General features: G+C 34.5%; 1 long non-coding RNA gene across 7 annotated transcripts in view; it reads left to right on the top strand.

The window, feature by feature from the left end:
- The window catches only part of LOC143665306 (uncharacterized), a 174,409-nt gene that overhangs the window by 137,650 nt on the left and 18,612 nt on the right, over window positions 1–18,147 (top strand). For 4 of the 7 annotated variants that reach the window (XR_013166860.1, XR_013166861.1, XR_013166859.1 and 1 more), the window contains one exon: window positions 8,444–8,492. This is a non-coding gene — a long non-coding RNA (uncharacterized LOC143665306). Of the gene's footprint in view, window positions 1–8,443; window positions 8,493–12,260; window positions 12,478–14,004; window positions 14,132–18,147 lie in introns of those variants that run through there. The other 3 variants (XR_013166858.1, XR_013166857.1, XR_013166862.1) reach the window with 2 other exon arrangements.

Here is an 18,147-nt window from a genome sequence, read left to right as displayed (position 1 = left end):
TTTCCTATTTTTTTCTTTATCTCTTCTGTCTATAAGATTTTGATCATCTAGTCTTCTAGTTTGCTGATTCTCTCCTCTGCCTGTTCAAATCTGCTGGTATATGCCTCTCCTGTATTTTTAATCTCTTCTATTGTGCATGCCATTCCCATAGTTACTGTTATGTTTCTTGTTATAAAATTCAAATTCTTCTTTATGCTCACACTGTGTCTTCTTAATATCCGTTATCTCTTTTTGCTTATTTTCATCCATGTCCTTGAATTGAGTTAGAAAATTTGTTTGAACATCTTTGATTAGTTGTTCCAAATTTTGTGTCTCCTCTAGTATATATATATATATATATATATATATATATATATATATATACCTTTCTTTCAAAGAAGACAATTGACTAATTGAAATCACTTTAAGTATTTCAACCCACTGCCTTCTTGTCTCCATGGTTTCTGATGAGAACTCAACATTCAACATAATTGGAACTCCTTTGTACATAATATGTTGCTTTCCTTTTTCAATTTTCAGACCTCCTGTCTCGTCTTTTGCATTTGATACTATGATCAATATATGATGGGGTATATTTTTCTTCATGTTATCTTGTTTGGTATTCTCTGGAATTCTTGGATATACATATTCACATATTTTGCTAAGTTCGTGAAGTTCTCTCTCATTATTTCTATTAATGACATTTTTTCTCTCTTCTCCTTCTGGGATTCCCCAATGCATATATTGTTATATTTGATGATGATGGTGTACTCTTAAGTTACTTTTGCCTTTTTAGATAATTTTTCTTTCTGCTCATCACCCTGACTTATTAGAAATGTTTTGTCTTCAAGCTCAATGATTCTTTCTTCTGCTAGTTCAAATCTGCTCTTGAAACCCTCCTGGTAATTTTTCATTTCAGTAATTATGGTCTTCAACTCCATTAGTTGTTGGGTTCCTTTTTAAAATTTTTAACTTTTTACTAATATTCTCATATTGTTCATTCATTGTTTTCCTGTTGTCCTTTAGTTTTTCTCTGTATTTTCTTTCCTATCCATGAGCATTTTATTTATTTATTTATTTATTTATTTATTTATTTATTTATTTATTTATTCATTATTTTTGCATGGGCAGGCACAAGGAATTGAACCCGGGGTCTCTGGCAAAGCAAATGAGAGCTTTGCCACTGAGCCACCATTGCCTGCCCTCCATGAGCATTTTTAAGATAATATTATCCAAATTTTTTTTTTAATGCCCACATTCTAATCTTCTTCATTGGTGTTTCCTGGATTTTTATCTTCCATTTGAAAGGGTCATTAGTTTTTGTTTCACTATATTGTATTATTTTCTTTGTATACACTGTACATCTTAATATTTTAAAATGTTAACTTGGGATTTATTCCCTGAGATGCCTTTTTCTTGATTTTGTAACTAGCTGGTGATAAGGCAGAGATTTTCTTAGCTTCATTCTTCTTATCAGGAAAGTTTGTGTAAGGTAAGTGCAGTGTACAGGGTTTTCCCTATCTTTCTGTGCCTGCATCTTTTCCTGGGTTTTTGCTTGTTAGTTGTTTTGGAGTTCCCCTGTTTACAGGAGCTTTGTGGTCCCCTTTATTTCCCAGGGCATAAAACTCCTTCTCCCAGGTGCTTGAAACCACTATGCCTTTGTCCAAGATTGCCTGTCTCTATAGTTTCTTACACTCCTTTCATGGGTTCATGCTGCTTTTGCCTAAAGAGAAAATTCCGGGATGGGTGGCAGGCCAGAGAGGACTTTCCCAAGTCTGTCTCTCCAAGCCAAAACATGACCATAGACTCATGAAGAGGATACAAACTGACCCCAAGGTACCTTGGGGAGAGAGCACAAATGGCAACAAGACTTTGTCCTTGGCTCCCCAAAGCTGAGTTTTCTTGGCATCTGCAGCAAATGCAGTTCCTTTATGTTAGGAAGCATACATCTTTACCCTTCCTCTACCACTACTATTGTCTGCGGTGGATTGAAGCAATGGCTGCCACAGCTCATTCTTGAGAAGGGTTAAAGCTATGGCTGCTCTCAAAGCCAGGTTCCCAGTGATCCAAAGTCGCTAACCAAAAGCCATAATTAGTGATCATCTGTGCCCACCCCTGGTCTTGGAGAAAGTATATTTTTAAAGCCTTTTCTCTTATCAGCATGCTAGCCAGGGGCTGGATACCGTGGCATCCTGCTACAAGACTGGGGGATAAGCAGTGATAGCCATCATATGGAGAAAGCAATGTATTGTTCTTTACCATAATTTATCAGTCCTGGATGCTGTTCTCTGTGCTTAAGATGTCAAGGGATTCAAAATAGTTTATTTAGACAAGTCCTGCCTATTTAATAGTTGTTTGAGACTAAGTTCTGGAGGTCCTCACTCCACCATCTTCCTTTTGATGGGTATTGACTTTGAATTCCTATTTGGCTTCCACTTAGTCTTTCCTACCATAATGGCCTTCATTCCATGAGTCAGGGAACCAGTCTGGGGATTCTGCAAGTTGCTGAGTATGTCTCTTCCAATTATGCATTCCAGAACTGGGGAAATAACCACGAAATGGGTATGGGGACCACTGGATCCACTGTGAGATAGATTTTGAATGAAATTCCTTTGATCACCTAACCTCTGTAGGTCCCTACACTAACTGGTGTACCACAGGGACATTTTGGGTCTCCTGGAATTAATCACTTTTAAACTGGTGTCTAAAAATCCCAAAAATGTATGATCATTTTTTTTTTCTTATATACATCGTTACCTTGCAAAAATGCTACACATTTCTTTGGGGAAGGCTGGGAGGAAGATTAACAATAGAAAATTTTGGCAGTGTGGCAGTGTCCTTCCCTAGAGAACCCAGGTTTCTTTTCATTCCGGGAGCTCTGTATCTCTGAATTGTCTCAAATCTGAGAATACATTAGGGGACCATGACTCTCTGTTTTTGTAATTCAAGTTAGACTTTTCACTTGACCTAGAACTCATATGCTTATAAAGATAAACTAAGAATTCAGTAGTTGCCTGTGTATTTTATTTCTAGGTAGCCTATGAGGTACTAGCCATTGCCATAAGTTTTTTCAAGGCAGAGTATGATTATTGCTTTGAGTCTGCTCTCAATTTTGGTAGCCATGCATTCTCTTGTCCTTTATAATAAAGTGCTGCCACATGGCTTCTGTAAACCCATTATCTGATCATCCTCATTGTTTTTCAATGATCAAAATTTAACAACAGCAGTTCCTACAAGTAAGAGCAACCACAGAACTCTTAAGGGACAATGGAGGTAGTCTTATAAATTCATTCATCACAGTCCTGGTGAAAAGGGTGTGTCCTCTGGACATTCCTCGATCGAGTGTGTGTGTCTTGCATGATAAATCCATTCTCACATTCCAATCTCTTTAAGTCATTGGATCCCATCATCTGTACTATACCATAGCAGTTCTGACAGTTTGAGCTCAGACAATGTAGGCTGCAATTTGGTCCATGCCTCAGACAAATACAAGAACAAAATGTTAGAGACCTTTTTAACCCCTCAGGCTATAACAGTGAATCCATAAACTCTGCTTACTGGAATCATATTAATCAACTAAGCTTCTTGATCAAGCTTTATTTTCCTTTGACAACTATCCCACAACTTTAATATTCATTCCCAGTCATATTCCCCTAATTTCTCTTTACATAAATTGGTAAAATCATGCAGGATTTTTAAATTATAGTGTACTTCTCCAGAAGTCACATTCTATACCTACCTTTTGGAGGCTGTTGGGATTTCAATCTAGTCATAGGTTTGTAAAAAATTGAGGTGGTGGGGGTGGGTCATAGAAGAATAAGAATCAAATTGCAGTCCAACTATCTTAAGGCATTCTATTACAATGTCTTCTGATGGAGTAGGATTACTCTCTTCAAACAGAGGAGTGAGGGCTGTTACTTCAGCAGAGGTGGTTACAGGTTTTTCAAGAACAGCACTGGTTAATCTCTTCCAGTGGAGGTTGGCTGGCAGATTCTTAGGGTAGGCTGCTTCATCAAAGCAGACTATTACAGGTTTATCTCACAAAGACTCAGCAGAATCTAGGGTTTCAATCTCCCCACTATCATAATCAACCCATATGTCTCCATTCCAGTTTTCAGGATCCCATCCCTTTCTAATAAATGCCCTCAATTCAACAGCAGATAACATACAAGATTGGACATTTAATTTAAATTCTAATTCAGCCACTCACATAAGGAGACTGTAGGTTTGGTTTTCAGAAATCTCAAGTCTGTGTCTATATGGCATAAGATTTCCTTTTAGAGCACCCATAGAAATTTTCATGTCCATCATATGTCACTTAAGTTGATGATTTAAAATCTTGAGCTCATCCTTTTCTCTTACAACTGTATCCAGCACATTTAAGTGCAACCGTCTAACATCACTATAACTTTTAATGCCACAAAACTGTTATGGTTTCAAAAACACTGCCACCCAGAACTTTGTCTCAAAAAAGCATGCGACTGGCCATTTCCATTGGTAATAGTTTGGGTATCTGTATTGTCAACCCATGCCATGGTCTGTCAGTACCATTATTATTGCTGGAAATAGAGTCATTAGTGCCTTTGAATCTAGAAACAATTCTAAAAAAATCCAGAATCAAGACAGAAACTCATCCTTAAGTTTCTGTGCCTTAAGAACCACACCCAATGCTACATATGTATATATGAATGAATTGTTTCAGATGATTTTTGGAGATGGGCAAGTCAGAATTCCATAGAACAAGCCACAAGTTGGGAATGCCAATGAAGATTTTCAAGTGTTTGCCAGAAGAAGTTGGCTGGCTGAAGTAGTAACAAAAATTCTCTCTTCTGACTGCTGAAATCATCACATCTCCATTTAAAGTCTTCTTCTGATTTAATTAGACTTCTCTAGTTGTTGAAGGCAATCCCTTCATTTGATTGTAGACGTAATCAGCCATAGATACAGTCAGCTTATTGATGACTTAAATCCAAGAAATATCCTCACAGTCACACAGGCCAGTACTTCCTTGACCAAACAACTGAACACCTTAACCTGGCCAAGTTGACAGTAACACTTAACCATCGCAGTCACTGTCATATAATATTGGTTATTCAATCGATATCAACTTTCACTGATGCACAAGTAAACACATAAATGTTTCACTTAAATTTCTAATTCTTTAGGACATTTCTCATTTGACAGAAAATAAGGTAATAGTGATTATCAGGGAAAACATGGATATGGAAATATAGTCGCTATGTCAGTTCTGTTTCCCTGGGTTTGAAAACCTGATCTCTTAATTTGATGAATTACTACTAAATAAAAAGAATTAATTTGGAGAAAGAAAATAGTTCTCTGCATTAGTTGCAGTTTTAAAGTTAAATATTTCTATCTATATTTGGGGCCAGAATTTGATTATTATGAATAATCACCAATGAGTTAGATGTACATTGAGACATCAATTCTTAAATGTTGTCAACTGTAGATGACTAAGTGGTCAAGTTTCAGGTTGTCATCCATCATCGTCTGCTCAATTCGGTGATTCTCAAAATGGACTTCATATTCAAATTACTTGGTGACTTTTTAAATATAAAAACACTGAAGCCAAGGATTCACTTCCCACGAGCTGCCCACCCGCACCTAGATATTCTGACTGGCATTCAGGAAATGGTGGCTGTAAAACATCCTAGCAGATTTTAAAAGGCAGCCAGTGTTGCAAATCATGGCTGGGTAGGAAACCTGCACAATGCTTTGATGATTTTAAACACAGTACACATTTGTTAACCTGGTGTAAAGTCTGTCCTTAATCAGAGCACTTTATTTGCATGGATAGAGCCATTGTTTGCTTTTAGTTGATGATCTCTGTCACTATTAATAAAAATGTCATTCAATTGCCAAATGAGCTGAAGTTTATTTATCAGGATCATTGAATTTCAATATGTCATCATATAAGAAATAAGTTTAATTGAAATTTTGAAAATCAGATAAGCTCTAAATATTTTCTGATTACCCAGCATAAATATAAATATAATGCATGCATATCACTAAAACCGATGGGCAAAGATTTCCATCTCCTAGCATAAAAATATCACTATTTTAGAATGGCAGATTAAAATTTCCATCTTAAGGTACAAATATTTTTAATCAGTAGGCTTATAATTAGTTTAATGGAATCAATTAAATGCATTTGTACAAATGACTATGAGGTATTAGTATGTATTACAGCAAATGAACTTTAAGATAATACTTAAAATAACTATAGTGGAGATATTAAGTTGGAATATTTTAATGCCTTTTTAAGTATAGCAATACACTATAACCACAAAGTGGCTAATATCATCACCATTATTCCTGATTAAAATATAAAGTTAGCTAGAGCCAATAAAATCATACTTAAAGCTAAAAAGATTTCTTCTTAATGTTTTTAAAGTGTGGCAGCAATAAAAGTAAGATTACAGAAAGAGAATACTGACTTGACTTTAAAAGAGGTACGCTATGCTTGTACTTTGATGTTCAAATAATTACCTGAATTAATATATCCTATATAGACAAAATTTGACTTTCCAGTGGCAATATCTTTTAAAGTCCTTGTGATGCTCATGATCAAAGTATTCCTTTCACTATAGCCGTAGTCCTTCTTTAAATGGAATAGATATGCAAATATATACTACCTGTCTACAGTAGAGATAATTTGATAACAAAGCACCTTAAGGGTTTTCAATCCCTGGAACCTGTGCTTATGTTTGCCATCTTCAATGTTTCAGGTTGTTATCCACCATCACTTGTTCAATGCAGTGGTTCTCAAACTGGACTATGCATTAGAATTACTGGATAAATTAAAAAAAAAAAAAAGGACTTTACTGATGTGAATAAGTTAAGGATTTTAAAATGGGAGAATGGGAGGTTTGTCCTAGTGGGCTCAATGTAATTACAAGTTCTTTGTATTAGAGATAAGAAGACAAAATTTGAAGGAGATGGAAAGACAAAAGTTGAGGTTCGAGTTATGGGTCTTGAAGATGGAGGAAGACACCAGGAGCCAAGATTGCAGACGATCTCTAGAAGCCGGACAAGACAAGGAAACTGATTCTTCCCTAGAGCCTCCAGAAGGAATGCAGCACAACCCACACCTTAATTTTAGTTCTGTAAGACTAACTTCAGTCTTCGAACCTCCAGAGCTGGAAGAGAATACATCTATGTCACTTTGAGCCACTAAATTTGTAACAATTTGTTACAGCAGCAACGGGAAAACAAAACAGATTTCCATACACGTTATCTAATTTAATTTTTATCATAATTTTTCAAAATAAGAGGGTAGATGGCAACCCAATAGCAATGCCTCTAAGTAGACTGCTAGTGAGCTAAACGTTTAAAGTAAGTTACATATATTCTAATATCATTTTTCCTTAATTCAACTACTGATTAAAAACCAGAAAATTTCTAAAGTTTAAATTGCATTTCATACTTTAATTTTATTTAATATTATTTTTATCATAAAATTAACCTAATATTGTCAGTAATTTGGAACTAGAAAAAAGTAAAAAATATTCCTAATCAAATCTAATCTAAGAGCTTTAGTGTTTAGAGGTGCTTTCAAGCTTTAAAAAAAAAATTGCTTATAACATTTTTATATGCTTATAATCATGTTGGATATGCAATTTTTCCCACTTTGAATACCACCATGGTTGTTATATAGTATTCATAAGTATCATTTAAAACTCCTACATAATCTATTCTTGAATGATGTAATGAAATTTTCTTAACTATTTTCCTATTCTGGACATTTGTTTCCAGTTTTCAGCTATTATAAGTAATGTCAAATGTATTTTAATACATACCTTTTTGCCTTTAGTTCCTGTCTCTTAAAATAATTTAGACTTCCTACGACTTTTGGTGCACTCAGACATACCAGCCCAAATAAAAATTTAAATACTATAACTTTCCTCATTTGATAAATATTTCTTAATATATATATATATGATTAATATAAAGCATAGTATACCAGACTGTGTGTAAATGCTAGGTACAGAGTGATGAACAAAACAGATGTGTTCCCTGCTTTATGGGAATTTCACATCTGACTGGCCATGTAATAAAAGCACTTAATGGATATTTTAATATTAATTATTACTTAATGTAAATAATTTATATTACCAGATTTCTTACTACTATATAAATCTGAAATATTTTCAAAAACTCTCAGCTATGCCTATAAATGCTTTTATACTGACTATTTCAATGCATCCTCAGTTTGTTAGTTATTATTATATTCATTATTGAAGTCAGGAAGTTTAGGCTCAGAGGTACCAGGAAGTCAAGTAAATTACTTAAGATCATATAGTTTTAGAGTACTTGGTTAGTCAGCCATAGTTAATCCATTCTCTTGCCCTCATGGCTGCCTTGTGCACGAGGATGTAGAGGAAAGGATAAGGCTTAGTGTTAGAAGAATTAGAGAGTTGAAGACTGTTTTTGTCTTTTTTCTCAGGTAAAGAAGGCGGACAAAGATAGGATTTTCAGCAGAGGTGGAGTGGAAGGTAGGGAGAAGGGGAGTTGAGGGGTGGGAATATTTTCATATGTATCTCCTACTCTCATTTCTCTACTTTATGCTTAAGCTAATGAAGCACTATATATTTTTTCCAAATATACTTGCCATGTTTGTTCATATCATGATTATCCTGAGAATTTCATTCTTCCACATTTAAGCCTTTATTTCCTTGCCTTCCATTTTCCACTCAGAGAGGTCCTCACTCTGTGAATCAAATCATTCATATTATAATTTTCTCCATTTGAAGTAATATTTTTCTGATTTGTGCTACCGAAGAACTCTCCGCACATTTCCTTTTAAATTTTCATCTTTGGCCTTGCTTTATGATTGAGTACATGTTTTCTCTGAGAGCATCATCTATGAATGATTACATATATATATATATATATATATATATATATATATATATTTGCTCAGCACTTGTAGGATTGAATTGAGTTAAAATAAGCTCTGGAAAAATATATATTACATGTGCCATTACATATGTGCATGTTACATTTGCCAAATTTGTAGTTATATACTTTTATATCTTCATGTTCAATATAATGTGAAGAAGAAACCAGACTTTGGAATCAGATGGACATAACCTCTCTTGGATAATCTCAGAAGGTAATCAGACAGCCTTGGACTTATTTTTAATTTTTTTTCTTTTTAAAATTTTTAAAACTTGCTAGCCCTATTTTCTCATGAACCAAAAAATATTGAGCCCTGTTGGGCACAAATTTAGTATTAAACAATAAACACATAAAGTCATCTTGTTCTCATCATACATAATATAGGCATAATGAAAGTAAATAAAAATACGCATTTTAGTTTTTTTTAGCTTCAGAAATGTAAATATGAACAGGATGGTTTAACTGTTTTGGATGAGTCATATTAGAATCTTGTCTAGAATCTGCATCAAAGCAGCGAGGCAATTAGCATTTAATTCCTAGGCAAAACAAAATTGAGCACCCATTCAATTTCAAGTAGGTATTGCAGGATAAGAAAATGCAACATTTCATGTGGTATTCACATGCGAATTGCTAGGGTTTGAGGCTAATAGAACTATTTATTCACTAAGTGGAACTTGTAGACAATGAAAGATAAGTGCTTAAAATGGCCAACAAATTCTGGCTTGTATCAATTAATTTCTCAGAAGACATTTTATTTTTCCCCAAACAAAGCATCATGGAGGCACAGCTGCAGAATATGTGAAAAATCGTTTAATTGTATACTCTTCAATCAATGAGGCATTTTTAAAATGCACATAGCATTGTTGTAGCAAATGGTCTGGAGGAAAACTTTTAGAATTTGGACTAATTCCAGTAGTCTCAGAGATTGAAAGAAAATCAGCCATACCTGTGGGAGTTTGTTTACAGACCTTCAAGTAATTAAGAGCAATCTGCCCTATTTTGGGAATCTTTGGGCCACTAAAGGAGAAAGACAAGGTATTCTTTTAGATACATCAATATGCACACTTTGGGCAAAAATCAATCATGATAAATGATGACAATCTTTTTTTTTAGAAATAGTCCACTACTAAGAGATACACAGCAAGCTACGTATCCTTGGAAATACTAATTGTTGATGAATATTCATCTCCTAGAAGAGCTTATATTATGTGGAAATTAAATTCAAAGCATGCTTCTGAGAATCTTGAAAATCTGTAAAAAAAAATTGATAATATGAATTGTAGCATCTGTGGCATTATTATTTTTTGTTTATATTGTTCCTCAAACTACTTTAGCTTTGCAAGTTTTTTAGTCATATTTAATATTCTGTTCTGAGAAGGAAACGCATCTTCAATAAGTAGAGGTTCCCATAACGTCTTGCTTTGCAACCTCCTGCAAATATAGGCTGTCTCTGTCCACAGCACAGAGCGCACAGCATTGGGGAAAAGTACGCTGCTGGGAGTGACAAGTCCCAATTTTGCACTCTGGTTGGGCTCCAGTTCTGACTCCCTTTTGGTAGCTTTCCAACACCTCTGATCCCCATAATTACTTTTTCCCTCTGAGTTTCTTTCCACATCCGTCAACAATAAGAAGAAAAAGTTTACTATGGAGTGCCCATATGACATGCGCTTTAGTTGAGGCTTCAGATAAAAGTTTATGAAAGTTTGGAAAGATATTTGCAGTGCCCTTTGTAGAGCATACAACCTAATGAGTAAAATAATTAAATATAAATTAACCGTAATTGCAACAAAACAGCAAGGGGAGAATTAAATGCTGCTATGGGTGCTTATACAGGTACAGTACTTAACACAAGGTCAGGTGAGAGAGAGGCTGTGAGAGAAGGAGTGTCGTTTAAGCTGGGTCCTGAGATAATACATGTAAAGTCAAATTCAGACATGGAGAATTATTATTATTTGGGAAATTGATTCTACATAAAATGCCAAAAGGACAATGAAATCCACAGGTCTGGTCTTTGGCCTGCATTGTTCACATCAGTGGTTGAAATTGTTTAAATAGATTTGATTTAAAAGGAAACCAGTATTATTGATCAAAGAAGATATTCTCGGTATTCTCACCTGGCATGTGCTTAGATGCCACTCCCACACTCTCTGCAATGTATATAGTGCCATCAATTATTTTATCAAAGCATATATAATATTATTCTTGAGATATGTGAAACCATTGCCAACTGGGAGATTCTTTTTTAAGAAAAAAATAATTTTATTGAAGCTTAATATGCCTGCTTACTTTTATTTTGGTCTTCTCATTTAATATAAAACATCCAGTGTTGTTATCTTGGATTGGTATAAAGCCATTTTATACACTTTAATTTCCAGCAATAATTTCATTGTAAAGCTAACAAATATCTTTCTCCCCTCATTTCCTCTCTTCCCCTACCTTATCAAACAGAGGAAATAATAATAGAGGCTTTCTAGGTGAAAAAAAAAATGCCATAAATTTGTGCCACAGTACTCAACTGAAATGAAAATTCAAGCAGCCATAATGGTTTGAACTAGCAACAAATAAGCAAAGAGAAAAATAAATGCGTAGTGAGGCCCAAGGGCCTGGGCCAGCTCTGTCTTTGAGGGTTCAGGGGAGTGGGGCAGGGCCACCCAGGGAGAGAAAATTCTGAAATGAACATTCCGAGTGTCTTGAATAAGAGTGCGATTAGTTCGGCATTGCTTTCATTTTTCACTTCCCCCTCCCACTATAGACTTCAGTTTTAATAATGATTAAAAAATAATGCCTGAATCCCAGCTGAAGGGATTTTCAGATTTAACTCACTGACTCTATTCATAGCACTGAGCTTGTAAGGAGAACTGAACAGATCTGCACAACTAATCGTGGAATATTACACTGATACTTCCTCTCTCACATCAATACCAATTAAGGCGGCACAGAGAGCATCACATATTATTTTAACGGGATAAGAATTTTTAATCCAGTCAGGTAGTTCTGGCTGAATTTGTTTGTATGGCTGTCATTAAAATTTGGTGGCTGATGCTGCTCAAGACAGACTCATCTTGGATGTTTAAAATTTCACAGATGTTATTTATCCATCAGAATGGAAAATTTCCTGCTCTCTCCTATATAGATTCTGCCTCATTAGCATAAATAAAAAATAAAGCATAACAACAACAATCTTGCTTAATGTGTACACACAGAAATATTGTCATAGGCATCTGGCAATCGGTCGGAGACAGTGAAAACTGCTAAATGAATGAAACCGGCAGAACTAGCAGCAGTACGAGGTTGTTTTCTGGGGAAAAAAAGTTTACTGTTAAAATTTTTTTCCCTTTGTTCTGTTGGTTTTTATTTTCAAGGCTTTGTGATCAGCATGGACATTCAGATCAAAGTCCCTTTAACAAATATTTCAGCTGCTGACATTTCTAAAAAACGATACTTTTCTTAAGCGAGGAGCGAAGAGGGATTTCTCTTCAAATCATTTAGTCAAGCAAAACTTAAAGAATACTAACATTTTAACCGCAGGATCCTGGCATCGCATCTCACAGGCATGTACCTGTGAGATGTTCCTGGCAGGTAAGATGTTCCTATCTGTATCGTAAAAAAATTCTGCTAACAGCCATGTATCTTTTGCTGCATTCAAGAATAACTCATTGCAGAAGTTTGATTATTACTTCTGAAATTCCTTTTTCTGTCCATTGAGAAATACTTCGGGAATTTCTAAACTCTAGAGAATGTCATAATAAGACATATTGGATTTTGACTTGAATGAGAGCTAATGGGAAGTTTCTGTATCAAATCCAACCATTTCCACTATCCTTCTTTAGATAATATTGTCTGTTTTCTGCTTCATGTTAACTCTTACGTCTGCCCTCCCAACTAGCCAAAGCTTTTTTGAGGGCAAGGACCTTTTCTTATTCATCATTGTATGAGACGTCATAGTGATAAAGAGGTAACACTATGTATTTTTCATGAATGAGTAAGTGAAAACTGCATATTTTTCCTGGGGTTATATAAAATTACACTTTTGAGTTAGCAAGAACGAAGAATGAAGAATTAAGATCAGGATACAAAAATCTATAATGAAAGTTATGTTTCAAAAAAGATAATGTTGCATTTTATCTATTTTTTAAAATTAAAATGAATTTTCAATGCAGAAAAAATAAGTTTGAACATCATCCAAATCAAAAATATTAATCCTTCAAGTCTTTCACCAATTTTCACTTTTCCTTTAGTTTATTCTTCAAGTTCTGACTGGAAAAGAAAGTGAACCTTACCCAATATTTCACTCTTGTGTTGCGAAATGTATGTCCAGGCTTTTGTTTTTTTCATACTTTGTTTTAAAAAGGATATAAGGCAGTTACTTCTACAGAATTTTAAGCAGTCACCACATCACGCAGGGATCTGAATGCAAGCAACAGGTACCAGCTCTCGGTAATATAAACTGAAAATGAATTTCTTGAAAGAATGCTGCATGGCTCACAGAATCTCTGAGAGTGTTGGAGAACTGGGCATGGGAGTTATGCAGCCAGAAGCAGGGCGTCTGATGTCATATCGCTGTGGATTTGGTCCTTTGAAAGCACAAGGGCAATTGCCTTGGGCCATGGATACTACAGCCTACATCTCCACCCCCCCAAGTTTAGACACGCAGTGCTGCTAGAACTGCAGCCTTGGTGCCTCTGCAATAGTTACTGTCACTTCTGCCATTTCTGACAGTATTCATTCTGCTCAGCCTCTTCCTTTTTTCCTCATTAGTTTGTGTTTGAGTTCCTGGAGGATTGAGTCCCTGAGATCTGTTTGGTGGAAGCTTAGGCATATACTTATGTTCTGGATGCAAAGGAGCCTGGGAAGGTGACTCTCTTGCATTTTCCATTTTTTTGTGTAGAAAACAGTCATAGCCTATGCACCCAAAAAGAACAAGAAAAATTTACCATACAGTAATACATATACACAGCCAATGAAATAAATATGTTCATGCATTTCTTATCACGATTATATATTAGTACATATTTGTTACTCTTTTTGGTCTCTATGCTTGCTAGATGAACTCTTTTTTAATAATGACATTGATGTTGTGGTTTCATGTTTGTTTTATTTTAATAGCAAGTGATGTGACAGTCTAATGAGGATGCTGTGTCAGTAGGTATAGTATCACCTGGAGGAATGAGAGATGACTGGGAGAAACAGGATTGGGTAACTAGAGCAAGGACGGTGCGATGTTTCTTACTTTAATTAATTAAGTAAGTAAGTTAATGAACTTCTCTGAGAATATATTGAATGCTTGAATCTTGATCCCAGAAAATATACATACTGAAAAATTATGCAAACCACTTTAAAGGAAACTTGGATCAGAGGAACATGAATTTGGCAATTAATTGCATGTGAAAAGCGAGGGAAAAAGAGAGGTGGTAGATTCTTCCATTTCAAACCTGCATGATGAAAATAAGCAATAAAAGGCTGGAGAGGTTTATATGGGTAGGGTGAAAATTTGGTTTAAAATGTTATCTTGAAATCTAAAATCTTCCTATTTTGAAATAGCTAGCTCAATTTGCTACTTATAAGCATAATTGCATCAACTAGTTTATCAGGTCTTTAAGAGCAGCATGCTGTACAGTTGGGAGATGCAGTCTTGGGGCAAGGCATTTTAACTTTGGTTAGGACATCATCTATGTAAAACAGACTTTGGGCAGACATGGCAATGCTCAGGATTGGTTGTTGATCTCCAGTTGAAGAAAATGGAGGGAAAAGCGTATGGAATATGCTGAAGCCTTTCATTACTCAGTCCTAGCTGTATCCAGCTCTGAGTTTCAGTAAAATTGGTACCTTTCTTTTCTTTTTTCACATGAGCAGGCACCAGGAAAAAAATTGGTACCTTTTTGACGTTAAATGAGTTTCAAAATTATTTTCCAATAGTAAATTAAGTACAATGGAAAATTTGCTTCATTTTTTTTCTCCCATGTGGAGCAATAACCTTCTGTTTTGGCTGAAGGAGGTGAATTTACATAGCTCCAGCCATTGCTGAATTTTTGTCATATTTGGTTGCCAAGAAAAGTAATGGAATCAACTTATCTCAAGGTCATTTAAAATAGGATAGGAAGCTATCAATTTAGATAGCTTAGTTGCCAGTCGTATTATAAGTCGAAAGAGACAAGCTGACCTCTCAAGCTACTTAAGATAAATTCTTAAGCTTTTATGAACTAGCAATCCCCAAATCTCATTATCCAGGACAAATGTACTAGTCTTTTTCATTACCTATTAGAACACTGTGGGAAACTAGCCCCCAAATATTATTTTCTTCCTTCTTCTGGGATTAGAATTGGTAAATGACAAAAAAGAAATGAAAAACAAAAATCACAGAATGTCCACTAATAAGGGGCACAGTCATTTGATGGATATCTTTATAATTCTACACCTCCACTTTGATTTATTTTTAGAGTCAAACAGATTGAATTCAAGGCTTGCAATTCTTACAATATATATCCTTGAGAGAGATAAAGATTGTTTATTGTGTTACTTTGCATTCATTTAAAATCTACTGATATTTTATATCATTAGTATGAATTTAGGGAAATGGAACATGAATATCGGTCAAATTTTCTAGCATCTAGCACCTGTTAATTGATGGGAAAATAGACACTTTTCAATTTAATGTTAATTCATATATTTATAGAAGCCATTAGTGATTAACATTGAATTATTCAATTAAAAAGAAAATGAAATGATTATACATATATATGTACTAGTATACACATATGTATATATGCTTGTCTAATACAGCCCAAATATGATCGTATTTACCACAGAGTCTCTAATGTACTTCATTACAAGAAAAATATTAATTTATCAACATATTGAAATATTGAATTCTGGAGCCAAAAAAAGACTGTATGAATTATATAGTAATATCTAACCCTTTTTTTTTTTTGCAAGATGATATCCAGAGAAATTAAGACTTTCCCAATTTCATAAAATTAGTGGCCAGAAGAATTCAAACCTTATTTTCTGGCTCTTAGTTCATTCTCTATCCCAGTGTAGAAGGCAAAGCTTTCTGTTATCTCTCAAGAAGAGAAGGAACATCTGTTGTATTCAATCAAGAAATCTTTGTCCCCTTCAGAGCACTTTAAGTAGAGAGTGTGGTGGGAGTGAACTATATTAACCTAAGGCTCATTAGGGTAGAGTATATATCCACATGGCTTTTGGATGTAAACTACTATTTTTCTAGGCCTGTGTTAAATAAGCATATTAAAAATTTCATTCTGTCCTTTTCTTTCTTTGGGCAAGTTCACTTCAATGGTAAATGTCTTCTCTTAGATCTGATAGGAAGTCTCACGCTCTGCTGGTATTAATTCCATAGCACTGATTTAGATACCCAGGGCACTCCTTCTTTCCACATACTACACCAAAGTTTTGTGATGTGATCTACAAAAGCTGGTAATGGAGGTTTTCTACTTAGCCATACTTATACTTTCACCACCATAATCAGTCACCAAATATCTCACCAGCATCTTGGTTATATCATATTCTTTTTCAATAGCTACCTACCTATTAACATTTCTGGAATTGTGACACAATTATTTGCCATTAACCAATCTCAAGCTCTAAATATATCCTTGTTCAAATAAGCATATCCTTTATATTCCTGATATGGTTATTAAAGTAATTTACTTCTCCTATTCAGTGACCTTTATGGGAGTGAGCAAGTCTGGACAGGACTCTAAGGTGATTAAAAGTTATTCATCACATTGAGTTACTTTCATTTAATAGCTTAGCAGTTTTTCAAAATTGAAATGACTATGTGTATTTATACTAAAAATGAGAAAAAAATTTACTATAAAAAGTCATTTTTCAAAAGACTGAGCCAGAAGATGTTTCTGAGTTGTGCCTACAAGGAAAGGAAAAAGAAAACAAATAATAAATGGCAATTAACATGGATTACTATTTGGAAAAACTGAATAATTAATTTAATTTAGCTCATGCTTCAACACATATTAAAACCTAAAAGTGAGTTGTGAGTTGGATGGAAAATCGAAGTACAAATTAATTGATCCAATTGAGCATTAGAAAAACTTTATTTTCAATTTCTGCCTTGTCTTAAATTTGCACGAGCAACTTCATTTTCAATTTCTGCCTTGTCTTAAATTTGCACGAGCAACTTCATAGTGTTGCTTTGCCTTATTTGTATATAAACTGTTTATACAATTTTAAATGTTTATACATTACAACATAAAATATGTAGAGTATTTATAAAAACAACAGAAGGCCCGATAAAGTTATTTTTTCCAGCTAAGACAGAGAATTATTTTTTACATGCTGAGAAAAGAAATCTTGTTGGAATAGTGATGAGGCAAACATAAACGCATCCACTGTATTTTTCCCCAAGAAATAAAAACTGCTAAAAAGTATTATTTATTTCTTTTCCCCTTCTTCTCTTTTACATTAACTGTTCTCTCCAAAGTCTTGATCTCAAAAAACCTCTAATATTTGTATTCACATGTTTATTAAGGAAAAAAATAAAAATAACAATCTATGGAGTATACATTAAATCATCTTTAAAAGCATCAGAAGTCTTTGAAAAAAATTATTTTTCATCAAGATAGCAGTTTACAGATTAATATTCCAAGATCTGGTACCAGAATGCTTGCATTCTGAAACTTGTCCTCCCACATAAGAGCTGAATGACCTTGAGAAAATTATTATACCTTTTATACCTGTTTCCTCAACATCAATAGGAGAATGAACACAGACCCCATTTCTTAGGTTTGATGTGTAAGTGTTAAATCTGATAAAGCTTTATCGTGTGCAGAACAATACTAATATATAGAAAGCACTCAATAAATATTTCTTCTCTTATAAAGTGGTTTCTAATTCTAGTTTTATGAGAAGCAATCCCTTTGAAGATAGCAATCTTGGGGAGGGAGGGTGTATTTTATATTATTCATGTGTATCTTACATTTTAATATTGAAATCTCCAATGCAAAGGGAGGAAATTTAAATGAAAAAATTTCTATGCAACAAGTATTTTATTTCTGAGGAATCCCTAGGGAAATTACAAGGTCCAGAAATTAATCCTAACCTAAGTCAACTGACTCACTTATTAGAGGGTACATCTCTTCTGCAGCGAATGAGATCCTTTGATCTCTGTAAGAGTTGTTTGTAGAATTGAAGACATGAAATCTATTAAGCATTCCATTATTAACCTCAAATTATCAGTTTGAATCCTCCTGAAATTGCTCTCTCACTCTAGAT

This window comes from Tamandua tetradactyla, chromosome 21 (genome assembly GCF_023851605.1).
Source record: "Tamandua tetradactyla isolate mTamTet1 chromosome 21, mTamTet1.pri, whole genome shotgun sequence".
NCBI classification, from domain to species: domain Eukaryota; kingdom Metazoa; phylum Chordata; class Mammalia; order Pilosa; family Myrmecophagidae; genus Tamandua; species Tamandua tetradactyla.
Note: the sequence above shows the minus strand (reverse complement) of the source record. Positions and strands in the feature narration are given on the sequence as shown.